Raw genomic sequence first — 17086 nt, forward strand, 5'->3', positions numbered from 1 at the left:
ACCTAAATTCTCTTGCCAACACCAGCAACGCAGCCAGTTGTTAACTTGGAGAATCTGTCTACTCCTCCTCCCATCCTTCTCCCTCACTGGCAGGATTGAGGAGAAAATGACCTGGGCCCCAGACTCTTGACCACCATCCCCAGAGCTCTGAAATCCTGTTTGGTGGTTTCCAATTTGCCCTTACTGTCATTGGTGCACACATGGAAGAGCAGCAGAGGGTAATAGTCCCATGCATGGACAAGCCTTGGCAGATTCTCCATGACTTCTTGTATTCAAGCCCCATGGCTTCCCTTGAAGCCATGCCCAGCTCCTCTTCAGCCTGGAAGGCACTAAACCTGTTCCTCAAAGGCAAGACTTCAGGAGTAAGAGCCTTTCTCCTCCTACGACAAGTGTCCAGTTTCCAGCCTTCTTCTACGGTGTTATGAGGTAGCGTTTCACGCTGCACAGAGCCCTCTGGCAACTCCATTGCTGTGGAGGGTTGGGACTCCAGAAGCTGTATGGTATCCGAGAATACTGAGAAGTTAAGGCGTCCTGTAGTTGTCCTTGCCTAACTCCCCTTTCCTGTTAGCAGCAAGCACCCTCTGTTTCCTCAATGGTCCCCAGAAAGCCTTCACAGCTTCCAACAAGGTCCTCAAAAGTTCCAAGCAGAGCCCAGACACTGCTGCGCAAACTGCTGTTTCTGTTCGCTGCCTCTGTTAGCTGCGCTCTGTAACTGCACACAGACTTCCAGTCCCCACTGTTTGTTCCCCATGCTGCGTGCACTAGTGTACAGGCAATTCTGGCAGGCATGCTAGTTTTGCAGGAATAGGGTTGGAGCTTCCCCCACAATTCTGTCCTCTGGCCATTCCTGATTTGCATGCATACACTTGGGCTGGGCCCCCTTCTGCCCTGTTTTGTTGATTATAAGGCCTCTCTTATCAGCAACGAAAGCACTCAGCAACACTTTGAAACCTCAAGCTCTACCCCTTTATGCACCATAAAGGTCTTCCTTCCTCTGCAGTCCTTGGAGGAATGTGTGCCCCTGGACAAACTGGGTTTTCTTGGGTGACCAGGACACCAACTTTCCAAAGTACTTCCAACAAATCCCTCCCACGCCCTTGGGCACTCCCAGTCACTCCAGCAAAGCACAGGCCCCATCGAAGTGTGGCCAAGCCATCCCACTCATGGCTTTTTCTGAATTATTTTCTCAGGACAGCAAGTACAGAGTCATGGAGCCCAACCTAAACTTCTTGTGCACCAAGAAAATGATGCCCTGGTGTGTCATGCATCTGTATGGAGGACAGGAAAAGGCAATAGTGCATTGCATTAGTTGTCTCCAGGAAGCTTCAAGGTGTGACATGACTCCCCAGTACAAGAGAGACATGGCGCTCCTGGAGAGAGTCCAGCAGAGGGCTACAAAGATGATGAGGGGACTGGAGCCTCTCTCCTCTGAAGAAAGGCTGAGAGAGCTGGGCCTGTTCAGTCTGGAGAAGAGAAGACTGAGAGGTGATCTCATCAACGTCTACAAGTATCTGAAGGGGGAGTGTCAAGAGGATGAGGCCAGACTCTTTTCCGTGGTGCCCAGCGACAGGACAAGAGGCAACGGGCAGAAACTGAACCACAGGAAGTTCCACCTAAACCTGAGAAAAAACTTCTTCACTGACAGAGCACTGGAAGAGGTTGCCCAGAGAGGCTGTGGAGTCTCCTTCGCTGGAGATATTCAAAACCTGCCTGGACGTGATCCTGGGCAATATGCTCTAGAGGACCCTGCTTGAGCAGGGAGGTTGGACTAGATGATCTCCGGAGGTCCCTTCCAACCTAAACCATTCTGTGATTCTGTGATTCTGTGACTCTTAAGACACTTTTTCTTCACATTGAGCTCTGACATGGGCTCAGATGCCCTATGGAAGCCAGCCTTCGGGGGAAAAGATAGCAGTGGGAGATTGGAGTTGGAAGGAGGAACACTAGCTGTTCTTCAGCCACATTGGAAAGTCCCTTCTGGTTGTACCCCATAGGTCTGCAGAAGAAGCAGACAGAGGCACAGACCACACTCTTGTGCACTTTTTATGTCTCAATTCCTTTGCCGTGAAGTCTGGCTCTGCATCCCACGTGCACTGGTATGTTTCCCCACCCTGTCTGTTCATACAAGTTATCTAAAGAGTGGTATTTCCCTCTCCTAGGCACTTTCTAGCCCACTTCAGCCCCCTCCCCAGTTCTCCCCACCTCCCCTCACTTCTCCTCAGCCCAGCCCAGCAGAACAAAACACTCTAGGAATCATCCTGTGGCAGTGCCCACCACAGGGTCTGCAGGGATCTGGGCACTTGAAACTAAGATCAAGTCTGAGCCCCTTGGACGGGCACAGCAGCTCCTGAGGTGGGAGAGAGTGGTTGTCAGCTCCTCACCAGCCCTAATGCCTGAGGCCAGCAATGGCACTTGGAAATGGAGGCCAGTCACTCTCTTTCCCCCTTGCTCTTGTCTCTAGGATAACAACACCCACCTAAACTGCCTGCAAGCCCCTCCTTACTAGATCCGCTCCCGAGGCCAGCACAAGTGTCCTGGTGCTACAGCTCCTCAGGCAGCTACTGCTGCTCTCCAGTCTCCCTTCCTAGTGTAAGAAGAGCCTGGCCTTCAGGCACTGCACTGAGAAGATCCCCGTGTATCACAGAGATGCTATTACAGAGGCCAGCTCTGACACAGTGATGGACACATTTACAGAAGGCCTCTGGTCAGACAGACCAGGTTCATGCCTCTGGAGAAGTGTGATAAATACAAATATCTATGCATGGAAATGATTTTCACAGATAGAATAAACAAACCAAAAAAAGCAAAAGCCAGCCTGAGAGAAACTGGGAATCACTTGTGAAGAGAGAAGGGCAGCTTATGACTGGTAAAATACTATACAGTGAATCAATTTCACCATTGCTCCTTCGATCTCTTTGTTCTTCATGCTGTAGATGAGCAGGTTCATTACTGGAGGTCCACAGAGTACAGAATGGCCACCCCAGATCCAGAGCTGGGGAGGAGATGGATGGGGGCTTCAGGTAAGCAAACACTGCAGTGCTGACAAACAAGGAGACCACAGCCAGGTGAGGGAGGCACATGGAAAAGGCTTTGTGCTGGCCCTGCTCAGAGGGGATCCTCAGCTCAGCTGTGAAGATCTGCACGTAGGCCAGAACAATGAACACAGAACCCCCACAAGCTACACAGACACTAACCACAGTAACCACAGCCTTCCTGAAGTAGCAGTCAGAGCAGGAGAGCCTGAGGAGCTGGGGAATTTCACAGAAGAACTAGTCTACAGCATTGCCTTGGCAGAGTGGAATTGAAAATGTTTCCAGTGTGCAGCACAGTGTTGAGAAAACCATTGCCCCAGGCAGCCCCTGCCATTGTGGTGTAAGCTCCGCTGCCCATGAATGCCGCATAGTGCAGGGGTTTGCAGATGGCCACATAAAGGTCATAGGCCATGAGAGTGAGAAGAAAATATTCTGCTCCAATGAAGAAGAGAAAAAAGACCTGGGCAGCACATCCTGAGTAGGAAATGGCCCTACCGGGGCCCTACCGGGCAACACCCGGTGAGGATGGAGAGACATCAGTAGAACGAGGGAGAGTGAGAAAGGTCAAAGTAAGGTGGGGAAACAGAGTGTGTGGGGAGGGAGAAGGTGGCTAAGGTGTGCAGGGAAACAGGAGCAAGCATGGGACAGTGGAGGGTGTTTGTGATGGGGACGGCCAAGGCTGGTGGCAAGGCTGAAAGCCCCTGACAGAACTGAGGTCTTTGTCACCTTGGCTATGGCTGCTGTCTCTGCCAGCAAGAAGACATCGTTTCCTTACAGCACCAGGGCCTCGTTGCCTGCTTACCCCTCAGGGAGCCCAGGAGGTGTCATACCGTTGTCCTACGCTTGGCATTGCCCCTCCTACCCGCCCCAGGAAGAGCCCTGAGCAACGTGGCAGGGAAAGGATCGCCCTTCTGCAGGGCCGGATGCTTGTGCTTGACCGTTTTGCTTGATAACACACATTAAGGGCTTACTTGGAATTGAGGCCTCCTGTACAGTTCCTTTCACTAACTGCAACCGGTGCCTCTGACTTGCTACGCTAACCAGCCTCCAGGGAAGGGCACCTCGACTTGTGGTCCCCATTAACAGCTGTGTTGGTAATGGCCCTCGGTGGGACCCATTAACGCTCTAAGAAACCTTTGAGTTTGCTTCTGACTTTAACTTCTGGAGAGGGTTCTTCCATCTCCTTTCAGTATCTGCACGAATGCACCAGAGGGCTCATTAAACACAAAAAGTACCCAAAGGAGCCATCTCTCTTCCCATAACTGTCTTCAAGTCTTCAAGTGTCATGCCGCTAATTGGAGAGATTATGTAGCAGAAATGTAGCAGAAAAAGGAAGGTTTCAATAAGCACCTAACAAAAAAGGAGCTCTGTTTTTTGTTGTTTTTTTTTTTAATTTTCCTCAATGTTCCCCTTAAAGAATAAGTTTTATCAGCATTCTATAACTGATGTTGATCCAGAGTGTCTCCTAACAAAGTTCAGACATGTAGGAAAAGGAGGATACTTGTGGTCAGGCACGGCACAGACAATCTTCTCCCCTGGGCCCCCAGCCCCACCATTTCTCTTCTCAGCCACCTGGGACTCAGATAACTCCTTTTCCCACTGAAGTCTGCAGCCCAATGTTACAGCTCATAGGCATCAGTTCCCACCTGCTTTATTTAGAGAACTACCTGCAGAGAGACACAGGAAGATTTTTCTTGGCTGTGGAAAAAGAGAAAACATGGTACAGTTTAATTTAAACAAAAACAGAAATACATTCCTCCACTGTACCTTGAGACCAAGTTGTCGCCATTGAAGGCCACTTTCCACAGGGAATAGCCTCCCTGGAAGTGTTGTAGATAGAGAGCTAGGAGAGGATAGCTATAAACACAGTTAAGGAGCTGGCTAACAGGACAATTAGACAAACTACTGAAAGAGGAGGCAAGCTTTAAAATCCCTGCAGTTCAAAGCAGCAGCAGCTAGGTGGCTGATAGGTGTCTGAATGAACCAAGAATAATGGGAGGAGGAAAACTGGATGGACAATGGCTACTGTGTACGTCCAGATAGTCTGCTGAACAGATGACTTTAGAAATGGTCAGCTTAGTAAGGACGTGCAGAAAGACAGGAAAGATTACAGGGATTAAATACACAGTGTGATAGACAGAGCAGTAGTAACACAAGTGCTGGGGAAGAACAATCTTTCTTCTCCTGAGGTTAACACACTTCCTGGAAATGTCCAGTTTGGCACTGTGGGAAAACATTAACATTTTATTTAAAATGGTCAATGATTTCAGCTGGTAACCTTTTTTTCCCCCCCAGATGCTGAAGAACATTCTCCAACTTTCCAGTCAGAACTCAGTTTCCCAAACATAAGCATTAGGTGCCACTTTTAGAGGCCCCAGTGCTTCTGAGGTATTTCCCTGGCGCTGGCAGCTATTGCACAGGAGGTAGGGGAGGCCAGAGCCCCTGTGGAGCTGAAGGTGGAGGCTGACAGAGGGTACAGCAGGCTGTCTGTAGTGGCACCAAGAGGTCTGTGTTTCTGTAACTGAATCTCACCCCAATTTTGAAAATTGGTTTCCCTTACAAACAAAACCATTACAACTCCCCAGAGTCCAATATATTAAAACAAAACAAAAGGAGGCCCATGAGAACACACACACACATAAAAAAGAAAACTATAATAAACTATCCCATTTGCTTCATTTCTTTTCCTTAATTTCTTTACTGTTTCATTTTGTTATTGGCATTTTCTATGCATCTGGCCTACACCATTCTAAGCCTATTTCTGCATCATGCACAGAAGCTAGTGCCCCCCAAAACACTTCCTGCCCAGGACTGTGCATGCCAGTCCTCACACTTTGGGCCTGAAGGTCCAGCCAATTTCCCCCAGGAGGCAGGGGGACAAGCTAACTCGTCTCCGAATGATGTCATCCACTAGGTTTGTCTTGGATGGATGGGCAGCCTTCCAATCCCATTGTGAAGAAGGTGTTGCTTTTGGGGGGGGGGGGTCAATTAACAGCCACATGTCTCATCATGTAATTAGTGAGTCCCAGCAGTGATTGTGGTAGCCAGTAGCTGCCCTTGCCCCATCACCAGGCAGGGTGGAGCACCTCATCAGGAAAGGAGGGGTGGAGCTCAAGGCTGGGGTCTGGGTCGACTAGGAAGGGGGCTCTGATGAATGCCCATTTCAGTTCCTGGTGCAGGCTGTGGCTCTGGTGGCAGCTGCAGTGAGGCAGGGACCTTGGTGCTGAGGCTGTGCTGTGCTGAGGGCACCACTATGCTGCAGGGCTGCTGTACTTGGCACCACTCTTGTGCAGTTCCATTGCTTGGTCACTGCACAACAGGAGGTCACCACAGACAGCTCCCTTCAGACGCCGTCATGGCAGCCATGCAACCCAGACAACTGCTGGTGTGGTGCAGCACCGCACCAGGAACACGGGCCTTTCTAGGGGCAGCCCTGTGCGGTGCTGTAGCTGGGGAACAGTTCCATGAGGCCACCAGGGCTGGCTCTGACCCTCACCCTCCAAGTAACAGCCTCCCACAGGGAAGTGCAAGCATGCTCCCATCTCCTGCAGTGACTGTGGTGGGGGTTGTGACAGGCACCACACAGGCAAGCGTGGGACTCCGGATGGTGCAGCCCGTAGAAGAGGCGTCTGCTCTGTGCTGATCCCCGGGAGTTAACAAACATCTGCACCACCACACTGTGGGGTTGCTGCAGCCTGGGGGCACACCCTCTAAGAAGCCCTGACTGACAAGTCCAGACAAAGAAGTGATACCACAGACCCACAGTGATCAGGAGATGGTGGAGTTCAGGATCCTACCAGGAGGAAGCAAGGCAATAAGTAAGATCACAACCCTGGACTTGAGGAGAGCTAACTTTGGCCTCTTGAGGGACCTACTTAGGGGAATCTCTTGCGGTAGGGTCCTAGAAGGAAGGGGGGTCCAGGAGAGCTGCTTAATATTCAAGCATCACCTCCTCCAGGCTCAAGACAGGTGCATCCCTCTGAGTAAGAAGTCCAGCAAAGTGAGCAGGAGACCTGCATGGATGAGCAAGGAGCTCCTGACAAAACTCCAACAGCAGAAGGAAGTCTACAGAATGTGGGAAAGGGGACAGGCCACTTGGGAGGAATATAGGGACAGGCCACTTGGGAGACACTGTCTCCCATCACATCCTCCTAGGTAAACTCAGGAAGTGTGGGCTGGATGAGTGGACAGTGAGGTGATTGAGATGAGGATGGAGAACTGGCTGGATGGCAGAGCTCAGAGGGTTGTGGTCAGTGGTGCAGAGTCTAGTTGGAGGCCTGTAGCTAGCGGTGTCCCCCAGGGGTCAGTCCTGGGTCCAGTCTTGTTCAATGTATTCCTCAAGGACCTGGAGGAAGGGACAGAGTGCACCCTCAGCAAGTTTGCTGATGATACTAAACTGGGAGGAGTGGCTGACACATCAGAGGACTGTACTGCCATTCAGAGGGACCTGGACAGGCTGGAGAGATGGGCAGAGAGGACCTTTATGAAATTCAACAAAGGCAAGGGCAGGGTCCTGCACCTAGGCAGGAATAATCCCATGCAGCAGTACAGGCTGGGGGCTGACCTGTTGGAAAGTAGCTCTGCCAAGAAGGACCTGGGAGTGCTGGTGGACAACAAGTTGACCATGAGCCAGCAGTGTGCCCTTGTGGCCAAGAAGGCCAATGGGATCCTGAGGATGCATTAGGCAGAGTGTTGCCAGCAGGTGGAGGGAGGTGCTCCTGCCCCTCTCCTCAGCCCTGGGGAGGCCTCACCTGGAGTACTGTGTCCAGTTCTGGGCTCCCCAGTACAAGAGAGACATGGCGCTCCTGGAGAGAGTCCAGCGGAGGGCTACAAAGATGATGAGGGGACTGGAGCCTCTCTCCTCTGAAGAAAGGCTGAGAGAGCTGGGCCTCTTGAGCCTGGAGAAGAGAAGACTGAGAGGCGATCTCATCGATGTCTACAAGTATCTGAAGGGAGGGTGTCGAGAGGATGGGGCCACACTCCTCTCCGTGGTGCCCAGTGACAGGACGAGAGGCAACGGGCACAAACTGAAACACAGGCAGTTCCAAAAACTTCTTGACTGGGAGGGTGACTGAGCACTGGAAGAGGTTGCCCAGAGAGGCTGCTGTGGAGTCTCCTTCGCTGCAGATACTCAAAACCCGTCTGGACACGATCCTGGGCAATGTGCTCTAGAGGACCCTGCTTGAGCAGCGGGGGTTGGACTCGATGATCTCCGGAGGTCCCTTCCAACCTCAGCCATTCTGTGATTCTGTGATATTGAGCCCCACCTCAGAGGAAATTACAACAAACTCTTCAAGCCAGATTTGATTGTAGTTAAAGAGGGTCGGGCGAAGGTGGTGGACCTTACGCTCCGTTATGAAAGTAACTTGTCATCTGTATGTGGTGCAGCAGAGGAAACATCCCGGAAACATCAACATCTGGAGGAACAAGTGAGAAGTTTGACGAGAGCTGGCGAGGTCGAGTTCCTGGGGTTCCCGCTTGGAGCAAGAGGGAAGGGGTACAACGGCAATGACGGACTCCTCGCCGACCTTGGACTCTCTGTTAGCCGCATGAAGAAGGTAGCCAGGCTCTTCTCGTGAAGAGCTCTCCCATCTTCGGTGGATATATCGCACATCTTCACTAGTAAAGGTAAGATGTCGCAATTTTAACTGTTATTACTTATTGTGACCTAGCCACAAAGTCCTTCTTTGGAAGGCAACGGTAAAACTCTTCACACAGGCGACATGAGCTTGCTCTGTCTTCTCTACTGCTGAATTTTGCTCTTGCCCGGCTCCCTTGCGGTCGAGCTGTTTCCTTTTGGGACGTGGGATCTTGTCCCCTGATGACCCACTATTATGACACGGGCGGACAGGCCACCTGAAATCCAACCCGGAAAAGGTGCCATAGAAATTCTATGGTTCGTTCAGTAGCCAAACGCCTCGTCATCTAATTAGTGACGCGCATGAATGGATGAACGAGATTCCCACTGTCCCTACCTACTCTCCAGCGAAACCACAGCCAAGGGAACGGGCTTGGCGGAACCAGCGGGGAAAGAAGACCCTCTTGAGCGCTGTGAAGAGACATGAGAGGCGGGAGTAACTATGACTCTCTGAAGACGGGACCATAGCTACTGACTGGGCTGAGCTGCGGAGGCAACACCTCCTCGTGGTCCCGCTGGATGCCCATTCGTGGGTAACCAAGTTTGCCTCTGCCCCAGGGTGCGGTCTTATAGTCGCTTCCTGCCTATCGACTGGCTTCACCGACCACTCGATAGTTCCTCGAGGTGAATCAAAATTTCCACTGCGGTGTAATTGGTTTACTCGCAGTCCAGAGCCCTTGGCCTAGGGGCCGCTTGCAGGCATACCAGTTGACCTTGGGGGAATGGTTCTTCTGCTGTATACCGAACCCCCCCACTCATGTTTGACAACCTAGTAAGACCTTGGCTTGTCAACTTCGTGTCAGTGGGCACCCAGACAGGTGAGTTTCCTGTCCATGTCACTGCCGTCAGGCCGGTGACTTTAACATCGAATGGGTGGCCTGCTGTGTTGCAGAATTTGACGTTCTGTAACTCGGATTATGACCCTTGGGATGGGACTATTCCCGGACCAAGTCTCGATTGCGTGCAAGATCTGCCGGAGGTTTATGAGGCTCTGGAATCCCCTGTCGTTTCGCCCCTGGTAGGCCGGGCTGATGAAGCCCGGGGGGAGGTGGCGGCAGGAGCGGTTCTGGAGTCTCCCTCTCGCAAGGCAATCTTACCGGCTTTGGCGACCCCTATCCTTGACTCTGGGGCGGGGGCGAGCAACTGACGGTACGCCGGTTGTGACGATCCCAGATGAACATCCAGCATGTCCATGCTGTGGAGTCAAGGTAGGGAAAATCGCGGCCTTGACCGAACATCTGCGGAGGGCCCACGGTCGGCGACGAGTGCTATTTCAGTGTTCCCGGTGTGGGAGGCTGAATGAGAAACATCATAGCGTTGTCTGCCACTTCCTGGGGTGCCGCGGAACCCTGGGGGAAGTGCAAGAGGAAGAAGCCTCGGAGGCCCCCCTCCCATGGAACTGTGAGGAATGCGACCGGGCGTTCAAGACAAAGAGCGGCCTTTCCCAACGTAAACGTCTCGTTCACCCGAAGACTAGGAACAGGGAAAGGATTGAGGCGTCTCGCGCAAAAGGAAAGGGATTGCGGGGTATGCATAGGAGCGTTTGGTCGCAGGAAGAGACGGCTCTGCTGAGGGAGTTGCAACAGAGGTTTAGAGAGGCACGAAACATCAATAAGCGGATTTCTGAGCATTTGCCCACAAAATCGGCAAAGCAGATCAGCGATAAGAGACGGCAGCTGGCGGCTGGTGCCAAGGGACTCCCATCGCCGAGAAGAGCTGTAAGTTCGTGCGAAGGGGAGGCACCGGCTGAGAGGGCGAGGATTGAAACGCTTAGGATGGAATATAGGAAGATTATTGCCGAAAAGGTTCGAGGGGCTTCCCTCACCCCTGGTCAGAAGAGCGCCTTTGAGAGGGCTCTGGAGGCTGTGGAGGAAGACCTCCGGGACATCGTTGAGGAAACGTCGGAGGAGTGGTTGACGCAGCTGGTGGCATGTACCGCCGCAGTGAGACTGAAACATCGGAGGAAGTACCGAGCGAAACCCGCGCCGGAAAAAGCGGAGAGGAGGTGGATGAAGAACAGGGCGCTGAGAAGAGGGCCGTTCTTGAGATACCAGCGGCTTTTTGAGCTCGATCGTAGAAAGCTTGCTGGTATCATTTTGGAGACCATCGAATGTATCCAGTGTCCCCTCCTGATGGATGTGCTCTCTTGCACGTTCAGAAGGAAGTGGGAGGAGGTCGCTGGTCTCGGTCCTTTCCGTAGTGCGGGAGAGGCGGACAATTCTGCATTCAAGAAGATGATCTCCCCTGCGGAGGTCCGGAAGAACATTGCGGAAATGAATAAGAGCTCCGCCCCGGGTCCGGATGGGCTGACGTTGGGGGATGTTGTGAAACAAGACCCCCAAGGCAGCCAGTTAGCCGAGTTATTTAACTTGTGGCTGCTGGCCGGGAAGAGTCCGGATGCAATCAAGGAATGCAGAACAATTCTAATACCAAAATCCGCTGATCCTAGCCTTCGAGGGGACATTAACAACTGGCAGCCCATTACCGTCGGGTCGATTATTTTGCGCTTGTTCTCTCGGATCCTGACGGCACGCCTGCGGCGAGCATGTCCAATCAACAGCCGCCAAAGGGGTTTTAGTTCAGCCCCGGGCTGCGCGGAAAATCTGAAGCTCCTTCAGATGTTAATCAAGCACGCCAAGAAAGATCAAAAGGCGTTAGCTGTGGTCTTCGTGGACCTGGCGATAAGCCTTTGATTCGGTCCACCATCAACACATCCTTCAAGTCCTCGAGCAAAAAGGCGTGGATGGTCATGGGATCAATACCATCGCCGATATGCATGCCAACTGTGCGACTCGGCTGGAGGTGGGGGAAGCGTCCTGCGAGGGTATTAAGATCCTCACCGGGGTGAAACAAGGAGACCCAATGTCCCCGCTTCTGTTCAACCTCTCAGTGGACCCGTTGTTATGTAGCTTGGAAGATTCTAAGAACGGATTTAAGTACGGCAATTGCTCTATATCATCTTTGGCGTTCGCGGATCATCTAGTCCTTCTGAGTGACTCGTGGGAGGGCGTGGAGAAGAATAGTAGAGCGGTTGAGGAGTTTTGTCATCTGTCCGGGCTACGTGTGCAAGCGAAGAAATGCCACGGATTTATGATCAGGCCCACAAAAGACTCTTTCACGATTAACACCTGTGATACTTGGACGATCGGTGGCATCCCGCTCAATATGATCGAGCCCGGCAGCTCCGAGAAGTATTTGGGCCCGGGGGTGGATCCTTGGGTGGGTCCCTCCCGTCCGGAGCTGCAAGAGAAGCTGAGCACATGGGTTAAGAACATTGGCGTAGCCCCACTTAAACCGCTCCAGAAGGTGGAGATCTTGAGGACCTATGCGATTCCACGGCTGCTATATGCAGCAGATCAGGCCGGGGTGAACGCCTCTTATCTCCATTCCCTGCACCTGATGGTGAGGTCCGCGGTGAAGAGCTGGCTTCGCTTACCTTCCAGTACTTGTGATGCCATCTTGTACGCCAGCTACAAGGACGGCGGTCTCGGAATCGTGTGGCTGGCGAGCCAGATTCCAAACGTTCAGGCGCGCCGGCTGCACCGAGTCGCGCGGTCCTCCCATGTCATCACGAGGACAGTGGTCCTCGCAGAAGGCACCCAGAAGGAGTTCGAGAGGGTATGGATTGCCGCGGGAGGAAGGGCCGACAAGATTCCGGTTATTGGGGAGGAGTCCCCTATGGTCATCTCCGCTGCCCTGGAAGGTGACGAGACAAAGGCCGAAAGGGAAGTTCCAGCTCCCACGGTCCTCTATCCTATTCCTAGCAAACGGAGGAAGAACGAGCTAGAGAATTGGGCCAACCTAACATCTCCAGGCCGCGGCATTACAAATGTTGAAAATGATACCATCAGTAACGATTGGCTGGTCCACAATCGGGGCATTCCTCACAGGAAGTTAACAGCAGCAATACAGCGACGTGCCAATGTCTATCCCATGCGGGAGTATTTGGCGTGAGGACTGGGAGAGGGTGTTCTGAAGGGGTGCGGGCATTGTCCAGCGGAATGGGAAGCTCGTTCTCCTATTACTGGATATTGTCCTGCTGTTCTGGACGCCCCGGATTAAAAGGCATAACATCTTGTGTAGTATGCTGGCTGAGGAGGCTCAAAGGCTGGGGTGGGAGCTGTATACCTCTACTGCCTCTACCTGTACCTCTGCTCAGCCCTGGGGAGGCCTCACTTGGGAGTACTGTGTCCAATTCTGGACTCCCCAGTACAAGAGAGACATGGCGCTCCTGGAGAGAGTCCAGCGGAGGGCTACAAAGATGATGAGGGGACTGGAGCCTCTCTCCTCTGAAGAAAGGCTGAGAGAGCTGGGCCTCTTGAGCCTGGAGAAGAGAAGACTGAGAGGCGATCTCATCGATGTCTACAAGTATCTGAAGGGAGGGTGTCGAGAGGATGGGGCCACACTCCTCTCCGTGGTGCCCAGTGACAGGACGAGAGGCAACGGGCACAAACTGAAACACAGGCAGTTCCAAAAACTTCTTGACTGGGAGGGTGACTGAGCACTGGAAGAGGTTGCCCAGAGAGGCTGCTGTGGAGTCTCCTTCGCTGCAGATACTCAAAACCCGTCTGGACACGATCCTGGGCAATGTGCTCTAGAGGACCCTGCTTGAGCAGCGGGGGTTGGACTCGATGATCTCCGGAGGTCCCTTCCAACCTCAGCCATTCTGTGATTCTGTGATATTGAGCCCCACCTCAGAGGAAATTACAACAAACTCTTCAAGCCAGATTTGATTGTAGTTAAAGAGGGTCGGGCGAAGGTGGTGGACCTTACGCTCCGTTATGAAAGTAACTTGTCATCTGTATGTGGTGCAGCAGAGGAAACATCCCGGAAACATCAACATCTGGAGGAACAAGTGAGAAGTTTGACGAGAGCTGGCGAGGTCGAGTTCCTGGGGTTCCCGCTTGGAGCAAGAGGGAAGGGGTACAACGGCAATGACGGACTCCTCGCCGACCTTGGACTCTCTGTTAGCCGCATGAAGAAGGTAGCCAGGCTCTTCTCGTGAAGAGCTCTCCCATCTTCGGTGGATATATCGCACATCTTCACTAGTAAAGGTAAGATGTCGCAATTTTAACTGTTATTACTTATTGTGACCTAGCCACAAAGTCCTTCTTTGGAAGGCAACGGTAAAACTCTTCACACAGGCGACATGAGCTTGCTCTGTCTTCTCTACTGCTGAATTTTGCTCTTGCCCGGCTCCCTTGCGGTCGAGCTGTTTCCTTTTGGGACGTGGGATCTTGTCCCCTGATGACCCACTATTATGACACGGGCGGACAGGCCACCTGAAATCCAACCCGGAAAAGGTGCCATAGAAATTCTATGGTTCGTTCAGTAGCCAAACGCCTCGTCATCTAATTAGTGACGCGCATGAATGGATGAAGGAGATTCCCACTGTCCCTACCTACTCTCCAGCGAAACCACAGCCAAGGGAACGGGCTTGGCGGAACCAGCGGGGAAAGAAGACCCTCTTGAGCGCTGTGAAGAGACATGAGAGGCGGGAGTAACTATGACTCTCTGAAGACGGGACCATAGCTACTGACTGGGCTGAGCTGCGGAGGCAACACCTCCTCGTGGTCCCGCTGGATGCCCATTCGTGGGTAACCAAGTTTGCCTCTGCCCCAGGGTGCGGTCTTATAGTCGCTTCCTGCCTATCGACTGGCTTCACCGACCACTCGATAGTTCCTCGAGGTGAATCAAAATTTCCACTGCGGTGTAATTGGTTTACTCGCAGTCCAGAGCCCTTGGCCTAGGGGCCGCTTGCAGGCATACCAGTTGACCTTGGGGGAATGGTTCTTCTGCTGTATACCGAACCCCCCCACTCATGTTTGACAACCTAGTAAGACCTTGGCTTGTCAACTTCGTGTCAGTGGGCACCCAGACAGGTGAGTTTCCTGTCCATGTCACTGCCGTCAGGCCGGTGACTTTAACATCGAATGGGTGGCCTGCTGTGTTGCAGAATTTGACGTTCTGTAACTCGGATTATGACCCTTGGGATGGGACTATTCCCGGACCAAGTCTCGATTGCGTGCAAGATCTGCCGGAGGTTTATGAGGCTCTGGAATCCCCTGTCGTTTCGCCCCTGGTAGGCCGGGCTGATGAAGCCCGGGGGGAGGTGGCGGCAGGAGCGGTTCTGGAGTCTCCCTCTCGCAAGGCAATCTTACCGGCTTTGGCGACCCCTATCCTTGACTCTGGGGCGGGGGCGAGCAACTGACGGTACGCCGGTTGTGACGATCCCAGATGAACATCCAGCATGTCCATGCTGTGGAGTCAAGGTAGGGAAAATCGCGGCCTTGACCGAACATCTGCGGAGGGCCCACGGTCGGCGACGAGTGCTATTTCAGTGTTCCCGGTGTGGGAGGCTGAATGAGAAACATCATAGCGTTGCCTGCCACTTCCTGGGGTGCCGCGGAACCCTGGGGGAAGTGCAAGAGGAAGAAGCCTCGGAGGCCCCCCTCCCATGGAACTGTGAGGAATGCGACCGGGCGTTCAAGACAAAGAGCGGCCTTTCCCAACGTAAACGTCTCGTTCACCCGAAGACTAGGAACAGGGAAAGGATTGAGGCGTCTCGCGCAAAAGGAAAGGGATTGCGGGGTATGCATAGGAGCGTTTGGTCGCAGGAAGAGACGGCTCTGCTGAGGGAGTTGCAACAGAGGTTTAGAGAGGCACGAAACATCAATAAGCGGATTTCTGAGCATTTGCCCACAAAATCGGCAAAGCAGATCAGCGATAAGAGACGGCAGCTGGCGGCTGGTGCCAAGGGACTCCCATCGCCGAGAAGAGCTGTAAGTTCGTGCGAAGGGGAGGCACCGGCTGAGAGAGCGAGGATTGAAACGCTTAGGATGGAATATAGGAAGATTATTGCCGAAAAGGTTCGAGGGGCTTCCCTCACCCCTGGTCAGAAGAGCGCCTTTGAGAGGGCTCTGGAGGCTGTGGAGGAAGACCTCCGGGACATCGTTGAGGAAACGTCGGAGGAGTGGTTGACGCAGCTGGTGGCATGTACCGCCGCAGTGAGACTGAAACATCAGAGGAAGTACCGAGCGAAACCCGCGCCGGAAAAAGCGAAGAGGAGGTGGATGAAGAACAGGGCGCTGAGAAGAGGGCCGTTCTTGAGATACCAGCGGCTTTTTGAGCTCGATCGTAGAAAGCTTGCTGGTATCATTTTGGAGACCATCGAATGTATCCAGTGTCCCCTCCTGATGGATGTGCTCTCTTGCACGTTCAGAAGGAAGTGGGAGGAGGTCGCTGGTCTCGGTCCTTTCCGTAGTGCGGGAGAGGCGGACAATTCTGCATTCAAGAAGATGATCTCCCCTGCGGAGGTCCGGAAGAACATTGCGGAAATGAATAAGAGCTCCGCCCCGGGTCCGGATGGGCTGACGTTGGGGGATGTTGTGAAACAAGACCCCCAAGGCAGCCAGTTAGCCGAGTTATTTAACTTGTGGCTGCTGGCCGGGAAGAGTCCGGATGCAATCAAGGAATGCAGAACAATTCTAATACCAAAATCCGCTGATCCTAGCCTTTGAGGGGACATTAACAACTGGCAGCCCATTACCGTCGGGTCGATTATTTTGCGCTTGTTCTCTCGGATCCTGACGGCACGCCTGCGGCGAGCATGTCCAATCAACAGCCGCCAAAGGGGTTTTAGTTCAGCCCCGGGCTGCGCGGAAAATCTGAAGCTCCTTCAGATGTTAATCAAGCACGCCAAGAAAGATCAAAAGGCGTTAGCTGTGGTCTTCGTGGACCTGGCGATAAGCCTTTGATTCGGTCCACCATCAACACATCCTTCAAGTCCTCGAGCAAAAAGGCGTGGATGGTCATGGGATCAATACCATCGCCGATATGCATGCCAACTGTGCGACTCGGCTGGAGGTGGGGGAAGCGTCCTGCGAGGGTATTAAGATCCTCACCGGGGTGAAACAAGGAGACCCAATGTCCCCGCTTCTGTTCAACCTCTCAGTGGACCCGTTGTTATGTAGCTTGGAAGATTCTAAGAACGGATTTAAGTACGGCAATTGCTCTATATCATCTTTGGCGTTCGCGGATCATCTAGTCCTTCTGAGTGACTCGTGGGAGGGCGTGGAGAAGAATAGTAGAGCGGTTGAGGAGTTTTGTCATCTGTCCGGGCTACGTGTGCAAGCGAAGAAATGCCACGGATTTATGATCAGGCCCACAAAAGACTCTTTCACGATTAACACCTGTGATACTTGGACGATCGGTGGCATCCCGCTCAATATGATCGAGCCCGGCAGCTCCGAGAAGTATTTGGGCCCGGGGGTGGATCCTTGGGTGGGTCCCTCCCGTCCGGAGCTGCAAGAGAAGCTGAGCACATGGGTTAAGAACATTGGCGTAGCCCCACTTAAACCGCTCCAGAAGGTGGAGATCTTGAGGACCTATGCGATTCCACGGCTGCTATATGCAG

The 17086-nt window shown here is 52.9% G+C and overlaps 1 pseudogene; it reads right to left on the reverse strand.

Annotated features, from left to right (window-relative positions):
* Nucleotides 1–1848: 1848 nt before the first annotated feature.
* Nucleotides 1849–4319, reverse strand: LOC138062993 (olfactory receptor 14C36-like; annotated as a pseudogene).
* Between the last annotated feature and the right edge of the window lie 12767 nt (nt 4320–17086).

This window comes from Struthio camelus, chromosome 31 (genome assembly GCF_040807025.1).
Source record: "Struthio camelus isolate bStrCam1 chromosome 31, bStrCam1.hap1, whole genome shotgun sequence".
In the NCBI taxonomy this organism is placed as follows: domain Eukaryota; kingdom Metazoa; phylum Chordata; class Aves; order Struthioniformes; family Struthionidae; genus Struthio; species Struthio camelus.